The 10,620-nt window shown below is 41.3% G+C and overlaps 1 pseudogene; it reads left to right on the top strand.

Annotated features, from left to right (window-relative positions):
- The first annotated feature begins 2,237 nt into the window (after positions 1–2,237).
- Positions 2,238–10,359, top strand: LOC121800693 (annotated as a pseudogene).
- Positions 10,360–10,620: the final 261 nt, after the last annotated feature.

Raw genomic sequence — 10,620 nt, 5'->3', positions numbered from 1 at the left:
TTTACAGAAAACATCAAATTCTTTTGACAGGTATTCCAGACCATTGTCTGTTCTCAAACAACCCAAAGTGGTGTTCTTTTCTGCCTCCACTTCTAGACGCCATTCTCTGAATTTAGTGAATGCTTCTGACTTCTCCCTCAATATGAATATCCATATCTTTCTTGAATAATCATCTATGATGCTCATGTAGTATCTTCCACCTCCAATTGATTTAACTTGAGATGGACCCCACAAGTCACTGTGAGCATAATCTAGTGGCTTTGTGGATGTGTGAATGGCCTTTGGATAGCTCAATTTCTTTGCCTTTCCCAATATACATTCTTCACACCTAACTGAATCATCATCTTTTGTCTCATCACATTGAATAAGTCCCTTCTTCACCATTTCTTTCACAGTCCCAATGGCTGGATGGCCAAGTCTAGAGTGCCACAACCCCATGCTTTCAGTAATAAGAACATGTGTCCCATTCTCTGCATTTCTTTGAACAGTTGCTGTCATATAATATAGGCTTCCCCTCCTTTCTGCTTTCATCAGTGTTTTTCCTGCTTTACTGATAGTCATTACTCCAGCCTCAGACACAAATCTGCATCCTCTTCTCTCAAGAGACCCCAAAGATATCAAGTTCCTCTTGATTTCTGGAATGTATCTCACTGAAGTCAGTAGTATATGACAATTATCTCCAACTTTCAATCTGATAGTGCCAATTCCCTTAATTGCACACACTTGATTATTTCCCAGGACAACAGATCCTGATGCTTCCCTTAACTCTTCAAACCAAAACTGATTATGACTCATATGGAAGCTACAACCCGAGTCCATAATCCAAGATCCATCCTCCTTCTTGTCTGTAACATTTAGTGCCACTGGAAGTTCTGATTCATCTACTTCCTCGATAGAATTCACACCTTTTTCACCACTTTCTTGCTGCTTCCTCTTCCAAGCATAGCAATCTCTCTTCAAGTGGCCAGGTTTCTTGCACCAATGACAGGATCTTGTTTCCTTTTGATCATTCGGAGCAGGCTTTGGAGTATCACTGAATTTCTTGTATGGCTTCTTCCCCTTGAATTTCTTCACATTCAAGCTTTCACTGACTGAATTTCCTGACCTCAATTCATGACTCTGCAGCTCTTTTGATCTCAAAGCAGCCTGCACTTCAAGAAATGTCACAGCCTTCTCACGCCCATACAATATAGCATCACGGAGTTGATCATAACTAGATGGAAGCGCATTCAATAACAGAATCGCCTTGTCTTCATCGCCAATCGACACATCTATATTCTCCAGATCATCAATCGTTTTGCTAAAATCCTCCAACTGCTCCAACACTCCTTTTCCCTCCAAGAATTTATAGGAATACAACCGCTGCTTCATAATCAGCCTATTCGCCAGAGATTTAGTAAGATACAAATCTTCTAGTTTAGCCATTATACCTGCGGATGTCGTCTCCCTCGCGATCTCCCGCAGGACCTTGTCCCCAAGGCATAGAACGATTGTGCTATACGCCTTTGCCTCAATCTCCGCACGTTGCTGGATTGCTTTTTCATCGAGATCTTTGTCCTCTTCACCCTTCTCCTTCGGTGTCAGAGCCGACGCAAGACCTTGCTGCGTAAGCATCGCCTTCATCTTCATCTTCCAGAGTGCGAAATCGTTCTTGCCTGTAAATTTCTCCGCCTCAAAACGTGAAGCCATCCTTCTTCGCAGATTCGACTCCCTTTTCAAGATTCAACACGATTCTGAAATTCACTTCCCACAGACGGCGCCAATTGTAAACTTTTGTGTGTGTGTGAATCTTGAGTGTATGTGTGTTTGATCGGAGAGTATTGAGAGAGTAATTTTGGAGAAAAGAAATTTTATTGAATGGAATGAAATTGCCGAGCATGCGACAAAACAACAAACTAACTGCTATTTAAAACTAAACTAGCTAACGGTCGAAAGCATCGAACGGTCAGAATTCAATCTCCCATGATCTCGCAATCCGACGGCTCCTGAAGGGTTTCAGCTCGCCAGATAGATTCTCATTTGATCCAGCTCGATTTTCAGTGAATTCATCACCCAATTTACATCTTGCCTTGAGGAATTGTTGATGCGGGAAGAGGAATTGGCAGCATTACAAAGTGAAGTCGATTTACCTCTGGAGGAGATACTGAAATGAAGGTACATCTTTATCTATGTCATTTTGGGAGGTTCTGAAGATTTGGTTTCTTCTCTATATTCTGTAGTTATCATTCACACTACCGATGACTAATGCAATTTTTGCTCAGACAGCAGAAGCAGAGGAAAAAGTCCTGAGAAGGACTGAGCATAATGAACTTAATGGTTTCTTATGACTCCTTATCATGTTGCTATGTATTTTGTTGCTATTCAGATCCTTAAACCTTTAAGGTTCTATGTTATTCAGGCCACGGGAGATGCCGAAGGGCGGCTCACTTGTTTGTCTATGTTGTATGTGATATAAGGTTATATTCTGAAGTCCTGAAATTTCAAACTTTTAAAGTTATAAACTTCAGTATTGATTTCCACATTTATTTAGGCAATCACACTTGTACGTGAAGTTCTCCTATAGAGGAACTGCTTGCAAGGTATAAAAAGGTACAGATAGGAGTTCCCTTCTCTTCTTATTGGGTGCAGATAGTTTTCTGATGCTACTTTTATCATTCAGGATTGTGACAGTGAAGATGTAGATGATGACTCTATATTAGATTGTACAAGTAGTTCCAACAGGAGATAAGTAATTGTCATGCGTTAGTGTGTAGGATAGATCTAAGGCAAACAATAAATGAAACGAATTCCAAATCACAGAAGAAGGGCGAAGCAAAAAAATCCAATATTCAAACGAAGAAAGTGTTTCTCTACTTAGGGTATTTATCTATAAATTCCTAAAGTTTTATCAAATTTTGATTTTGCAAATAAGTTTTGAAATGTCTATAAACTAGTATTGGTTTTTTCTTATTTCGCAACAAATACAACTTGCTTATGTTATACCGTCAAACGTAAGTCAAAACAACGCCACATTGTAAGCAGCAAAACAACATCATACTACTATACTAAATTAAAAAAAAATCATTTGTTGTACTCCTTCCATCTTATTTTTACATTATTCATTTCATGTTTTCTCAGTTCCATTTCATTCTTTCTTAATAAGGAGTATTACATTTGTCCCTAATTATTTGAGTGTTATTCTGTTTTGAATTGTCCTAAAATACTTGTGTCGGTTTCCTTTTAGACAAAATACATTTATTTTGTCTCATACGTATTTTTTATTTTTTTTATTTTTTTAAAAAACTTATTTTAAAAAAAATTAAATTAACTTCTATACAAGAGAGAAAATTACAAATAAACTCCTATACTATAGAAAAGGCTTGTTGTCATTTTCCTTGGCTTGTGACAAGGAATATAAATTTTAATTTAACAAATGTAATTATTTGATTATAATACAAAGTCATTTCAGTGCCTAAAATATGACGTGGTTTTAGCTGGTGAACGATAGCAGTATTACGTAAGTAAGACATCAAGTTAGCGTCACAATATTGATTGGTTGGAAAATTGGATAAATTTGCTAAATCAAAATAACACTATAGTTTCATTTGCAAAATTACCATTCTACTTTAAAATAAAAGATTGCAGTAATTAGTTAATCATTTCTTAAATTAAGTAAATTTGGAGATTACCTCCAAAGATCATCCCTCAATCTCAAACCACAATTGTTCCGATAACTGTTTTTATTATTGATTTAGATTGTTTTGAATAAGGGAAATATTCTTTAATTTGTTTCAATTAAAAACTAGAGAAAGAGACTAAATATTTCAAACCCTCCCTTTTGGTTTTGGTATTCCCTCTGCATTTCGTATTTCCCAATTCCCCCACTCACTATTTTGGCCTTGGTAACCCCCCATTCCCTCCAAAGTGGGATTTTTAGTCCCGCCCCAAAATTTGTTCATAGTCTCAAATTTATTGTCCACAGTCCTAAAATTTTGTTTCCGCCACTATAGTGGGCATTTTCAATAGTCTCAATCTTTTTTTCATTTATATTAATTCAATTATATTTAAATTTATCGGACTATGTGTAATTAGAAGAAAACGGCTATACGTGAATAAATTAAAATTAAATACTAAATTTTCGTCGTATTAAGTACAGGAAAAATTATACAACGAAAATTTAATCTAGTGCAAATCACAAAGGTGTTCACACTGCGCCGCCTCCCCTACGTGCCCAAACTTCTTCAATCAAATCGGCCTGGAGTGTGGCATGTGCTGTGGTTCTGCGCATATCAGCGAAACGTTGGATCAAATATTCATTACTCCGTGGTACACCCATCTGGATCGGCGCGGAGGCAACACCGCGACTTGTACTTGCGCCCTCTTCCGGTGCCCAGCGCTCTGCCGCAAATCCTTCATCTTCTATTATCATATTATGCAATATGATACATGCTAACATGATATTAGCGACATCATCTTCGTGCCAAACTAGGGCCGGGCACCGTATAATCGCCCACCGCGATTAGAGGACACCAAAAGCCCTCTCAACATCCTTCCTAGCACCCTCTTGTTTGCGCGCAAAATATTGTTTATCGGTCCAACTGGTTGGCGAATTGTCTTGACGAATACGGGCCACGGCGGATATATCCAATCTACCAAATAGTATCTCCTACTGTACTGCGTGCCGTTGGCTACGAAGCTGATTTCTGGACCCTCCCCCTGGCACTCATCGTTGAAGAGCGGCAATTACTGAAGAACATTGATGTCGTTGTTCGAACCTGCCACACCGAAATACGCATGCCAGATCCGCAAACGGTAGTCAGCAACGGCTTCCAGAATCATCGATGGATGTTTGCTTTTGAATCCAGTTGTGAACTGGCCTTTCCAGGCCACCGGGCAGTTCCTCCACTCCCAATATATGCAATCGATGCTTCCTAACATTTCTGGGAACTCGTGGATCGAACCGTGCATATCCAACAGTCTCTGACACTCATCAGGTGTGGGCTTTCGTAGGAACTCCCCACCGAAAATTTCTCGGATCCCTTTACAAAATTGCCTAAGGACCGTTAGGCTAGTTGTCTCACCCATCTATAGGTATTCATCGAACATATCGGCTGGTCCAGCGTAGGCAAGCTGTCGGATTGCTGATGTGCACTTCTGTTGCGTAGACAGCCCGATCCGGCCGGCGGCATCACTCCGGAGGGTGAAGCATCGGTAACGCTCCGCCAAATTCGTCGCTATATGGTTGAAGAGCCGTTGCGACATTCTGAATCGCCGCCGGAAAATCTCAGGTGGATAACGGGAGTTATCCACAAAGTAATTAGCCATTAGACGTTGGTGCGCACCAACGTGGAGTCGTTGGATGGTCCGCCGATGCGTAATCGCACGAGGGATCGCGGCCTCCCCGCCTCCGCAGCGCGCGCCGCTTCCTCCTGGGCGGCCTGGTGTCGCACCTCTTGAATCAGAGAATTCCACGTTTCATTCCACAAATTGTCCATTTCAGTCCACAAATTCTAGTGAGAGAAGGTTTGAGTGATGAAGAGTTGGAATGGTGTGAAAATAATGAATGGGATGAGGTGTATATATAGGTGATAAATTGACTTAAAAAAATAAATAAATAAACCGCCGTCCACCGGCACGCCGGCCACCGCCGCACTATAGCCGGCGCGCCTATTCGCCGCTTCCGCCCCGAACAGACGCGTCCTCGCCCCGATTACGCCTAATGACTGTCCACCCCGGAAAGTTCGTCCGCCTCGGGGCTGACGTCGCATACACTATAATCCGCCCCGCCGTCGCCCCAACCCAAGGCTATAGCCGCGTCGAACCATAGTGGATACTTAGGAATCGAATTCTGTTTCTCTCTCTCTATTCTCCAATTCCCAGCCCTGGTTTATGAACTATCGTATTGTGAGAAAAGATGCGAACCGTAAAGAGGGAGATATTTAACCGTAACAATCGAATTACACAGAGCAGTGAGCAGAACGCCAGTGAGGCACACGATGCAGCCGATAACAGCGGAGCCGAGGACGCTTCTGTTAAGCGCAGGGTTCTTCGCTCCAAGACCTCACTTTCAAAAACCGAATATGCGGTATATGCAGTTTATTCGATTCCCTTCAACTTTAATACTTCAGCAAATTTTTGGTCGTGGTGCATCACTTGTTTGGATGTGTGGAAAAATTATTATCCTCTATGTATAAGTTTCTGTGTTGATATTTTTGAGTATCATGATGGCTTGGTATTTTTGAGCATCATGATGGCTTTTTACCCTTGCATCATTTCTAATTGGCCCCTGCATCAATATATGGATATATTATCTCTTAATTGATTGCATGGGTGAATTTGTGTTCTTATTATACTACTTAACATGATCTTATATTGTTTTTATATTTTATTTGTGCAGATGAGAGGGATGATAAATCAAAAGTTGATTCTCATAAGTTCAGAACATTTATTGAAGAAGTAGATAGCTTGCATCAGCTAGGTAAAGTTGCCAAGTACTTGTAATTGCATCTTTTTTTATGTGGACGGACTCTTCATATCTTTATAGAAAGCTACTGTCATTTGTTTTGATCTATGGGTAGGCATTCTACCGTTTCTCACGTGGAAGTGGTTTGCATTCTTACTACTTTCTGTCAATAGCAAAAGATTAATGGGAACAGGGTTGAATTCTAACTTTTTTATTAATTAATATGGAAAATACTATTTCATAAAATGATACATGAAGAACTAGCATCCGCAGCGGTGGCGAAAGTCGCCACCGCCGTCCGCGCCATTGGCAAGGCGAAGGACCGCCGCCGCTGCAGCCGCGCCGCTGGCACGGCGCTGCTCGATGTATCGAGCACGTCCGTGCCAGCGGACGCACACGTGTCGCCCTCCTATTCGTCAACGGCATAGCCGTTGAGTTTAAATTTTTTTTTTTAAATAAATCGGTTTTTAATTAAAAAACCGATAAAAAATAAAAAAAAAATTCACTTCCCCAAAAAAATATATCCGTTTATAACCATTTTTTACACCTTTTTATTTTTTTTTTCATTTTTTTTACCCCAAAAATACACACTTTCATCTATAAATACCCCCAATTTCACTCCCAAAAATTCACACTTTCACTACACAATTCTCATCATCATTCTCTCATCTCCATTCTCATCTTCAATCTCTCATATCCATTTTCATCTTCCTCTCACACCCTACAACACCACTATGTCCGGTCACGACGACAACCCAAGCGGCTCCCACGGTTGGAACCCCGAATGGTTCGGTTCGCAACCGTTTCCTAGTCCGGATACGGAATATTCGGCCCCTCCTCAAACCCAAGATTCGGGCGTTCCGGGTGGCTACCGGCCATACCCGGTCGACGACCAAGGTGGCTCCGATGGGCGATACGGGTGGACTCCGGAGCCTAGGCCTCCCGTCCCCTCCCAAACGCAGACTCCTCCATCTCGCGCCGGTGTCCGCACACCGTACTCACCGGCGGAGATGGATAGATTGTTCAAGTCGTACTTGGAAATCTCCGAAGATGCGGTGGTTGGCACGAACCAATCCGGCGATCACTTTTGGCGGCGCGTCTCTCGGCGGTACAATGCAAACCGGCCGCCGGGAACGATCGAGCGCAACGAGAGTATGGTGCGCAACTGCATCGGCCGAGCCAACGACGAAATTGGCAAGTTCAACGGCTATTTCCTCCAGGAGTCGCGGAATGTCGGGAGCGGGCGGAGCGAGGTCGACATCATCACTGCCGCGCTGAGCACCTACCAATCCATGAACGGTAAGTCGTTCAAGTACCTTAATGTTTGGCAGGAAACGAGGACGCACCCGAAGTATCTGGGAGGCGTAACATCCTCCTCTAGCGGCTCCTCCAAACGCTCACGGTCGGCATCCCTATCCGACGCCGGCGAAGAAGTGGCTAGCCAACTCGCCGAAGCTAACTTGGGTAGCCCCGACGCCGGACCAAGCGGTTCCCGACGCCGACCGCAAGGAAGGAAGAAGGCGGCGGCCGAACGCCGTCGCGCCGCGACTCCATCTGCTCCCGAACCCGCACCCTATGTTCCACCTCCACCCCCGAACAACTCGTTGTGGGCCCTTTTGGCCCAACTCAATATGGCCGATAGGTCAACTATGACCCCCACGCAACTTCAAACGCACGAGTCCATGATATTGGGTCTCCAAAAACAATTGGGGTTGGTGCCGCCGGATGCGTAGTCTTCCTCGGGTAATATTAGTCAATAATTATGTAATTTTTAATTTTTAGGAGTTTAATTATGTAATTTTTAATTTTTAGTATTTTAATTATGTAATTTTAAATTTTTAGGATTTTAATTATGTTTTTTTATTTTATTTGTAATTTGTAATTTGTAATTTTTATTGTGATTTTTTTAATGAATTTTAGTATTATGAAAATGTTTTTGTGTAATTGAATTTTATATTAATTGTGCTTGTCCTTGCGGAAGAGCACAGTTGTGGGTGTTGTGCTCTTGCCAGAGAGTAGACATGAATAGTACCGCCCGGGCCCACAACCGTGCCGCTAGCAAGAGCACGGTTGTGGGTGCTCCAATTGATTGTTGGGAAGAGCTCAGATAACCTAGCATCTACAATGTAATCCATCTGGGAACATTTTATTGGGTGTAAATGGGACTCACTGCTTGCTTTACTAAACTAACATTATCTTTAAGTTGTTCCTGTGATCTTATATGTTATTGCTACATTTGCTTTAGATTTTTGGTCGACTGAAATTATAATTATTTTTTCCCTACGTGTAGTACAAAAGCCCAGGGAGCAAGTAGCAGATGCTGAAGCTCTGTTTGACATTACAAATACATTGGTGACCTCTGTTAAAGCGTATAACAATGATGGCTTAACACCTTCAGATTGTGTTAGCTGTCTTCTTAGAGATTTTGGAAAAGAAGGTGGACCAAGTAGTAACCGAAATGAGCAAAGTGGTCCGATAAGATGGGAAGACATTGGAGAAGTTGTCTCTGTTGTTTTCAGCAGTGCTCCTCGTTGTCGTACAATGTAATCTTCTTTTGTACACTTGGCCAATTTTCTTCGTTATTTTTCAAATTTGCAGTATGCCTAACTTAGTTATGCTTACCATCGACGACAGGATTGGCCACATGAACACTGAATTAAAGGAGCGTAAGACTATGGTTCATAGGAAGCGCGCAAACCAATGAAAAATTCCCGGCCAGAAGAGGTAAAAAATCTTATAATCAATCTTTAAAAAAGAGAAGTAACATTAGATATCAATACTTTTTTACCCCCATGGGAGAACTGAAGCATCAAGCTTTGATGTTTTATTTTTCCCTTTTTTGGATTCCCTTCACTTCCCACTTCCAAAATGTCTTTATTTCTCTCGGATGTTTTGTCTCATCATATAACAAGGACAAGGCACGATAACCTAGCTGACTCAAATGGTTTTTTTTTGGTTATTTGACAGCTTGAAAATGATAGTGGCGAGAAAACGGATACTATGTTTAATGTCTTGAGGAAGAATAGCAAGGCCAAGCTCGAAAATCTAATATTAAACAGGAAGTCTTTTGCATAAACTGTGGAAAATTTATTTGCACTATCATTTCTTATAAAAGATGGGCGTGCTGAGATTTCAGTGGATGGCACTGGACAGCATCTGGTTTGTAAGTATACCTCTTCTCTCTGGCGGGGTAAAAATACAGTGTAGTTTCATAATATTTACATGGAATTGCTTTTCCTTTCAGCCCCAAAGAATGCTCCTAGTGCTGGCTAGTCTGCTTATAGTCATTTTATATTCAGATATGACTTTAAGGACTGGAAGGTACTTTTAGCCATCTGTCATCTCTAATTATTTGTTATCTCACCTTAGATATATATCACTTTTATTGTTCTGCATATTCAATATTCACAATCAATTCCTCATACAAACCTGACTTTTATACCTAAATATTTCCTGGATAATGTCAACTTTTAGGCAATGTTGGATTCTGTTACTGCCGGGGAAGAACTCATGCCCCATAGACTCGAGGCAAATGAAGCTTGATGTAATGCTGAACCTGATTCAGAGTTTGATGGATCCCAAGCTGCACAGCCTTCAACTCCTATAAGGAAATTGTGTAGGAACTGAGGCTTGGTTATACAGGAGCAGACTGTTGTGGAAGATTCACCTGAAACTGACACTAATACAGCTACTGAAAGGGCTGCTGCCATTCGTAGAGGAAAGCGAAAAATAAGATGATACATTGACAAAACTCGTAAGGTTTATTCTTAGGTGTCATGCGAAACTGAACAAATGCTGGGATTTGGTATGCCAATCTCTCCTTGGCTCGAGGAGCATCAAGTAGTCACTATTATTGTTTTTTTTTGGGTTGTAAAATGAGTAGAAATTTGAAGACTGGTTCATTGTTGTTTTATTTATCTGAGTAGATGTGCATAGTTTGGCTTATTAGTTCTCTATATGGTTAATATTGTTAGTCTTTTCTAGAATGCTGTAGTAGAAGTTGAGGCTGGCACTATTCTGGAGTTTCCTTAGGAATATTCATGTATAGTAACGGTTCTAGAAACTTATAATCCCTCCGTCCCAAGCTACTTGCACTTATATCCTTTCTGGGCGTCCCAAGTTACTTGCACTCTTTCCATTTTTAATAAAAGTTATCACATACAGCCGTAATATTTGAC

Source organism: Salvia splendens, chromosome 4 (assembly GCF_004379255.2).
Source record: "Salvia splendens isolate huo1 chromosome 4, SspV2, whole genome shotgun sequence".
NCBI classification, from domain to species: domain Eukaryota; kingdom Viridiplantae; phylum Streptophyta; class Magnoliopsida; order Lamiales; family Lamiaceae; genus Salvia; species Salvia splendens.
This window is presented reverse-complemented; position numbering and strand designations above follow the sequence as displayed.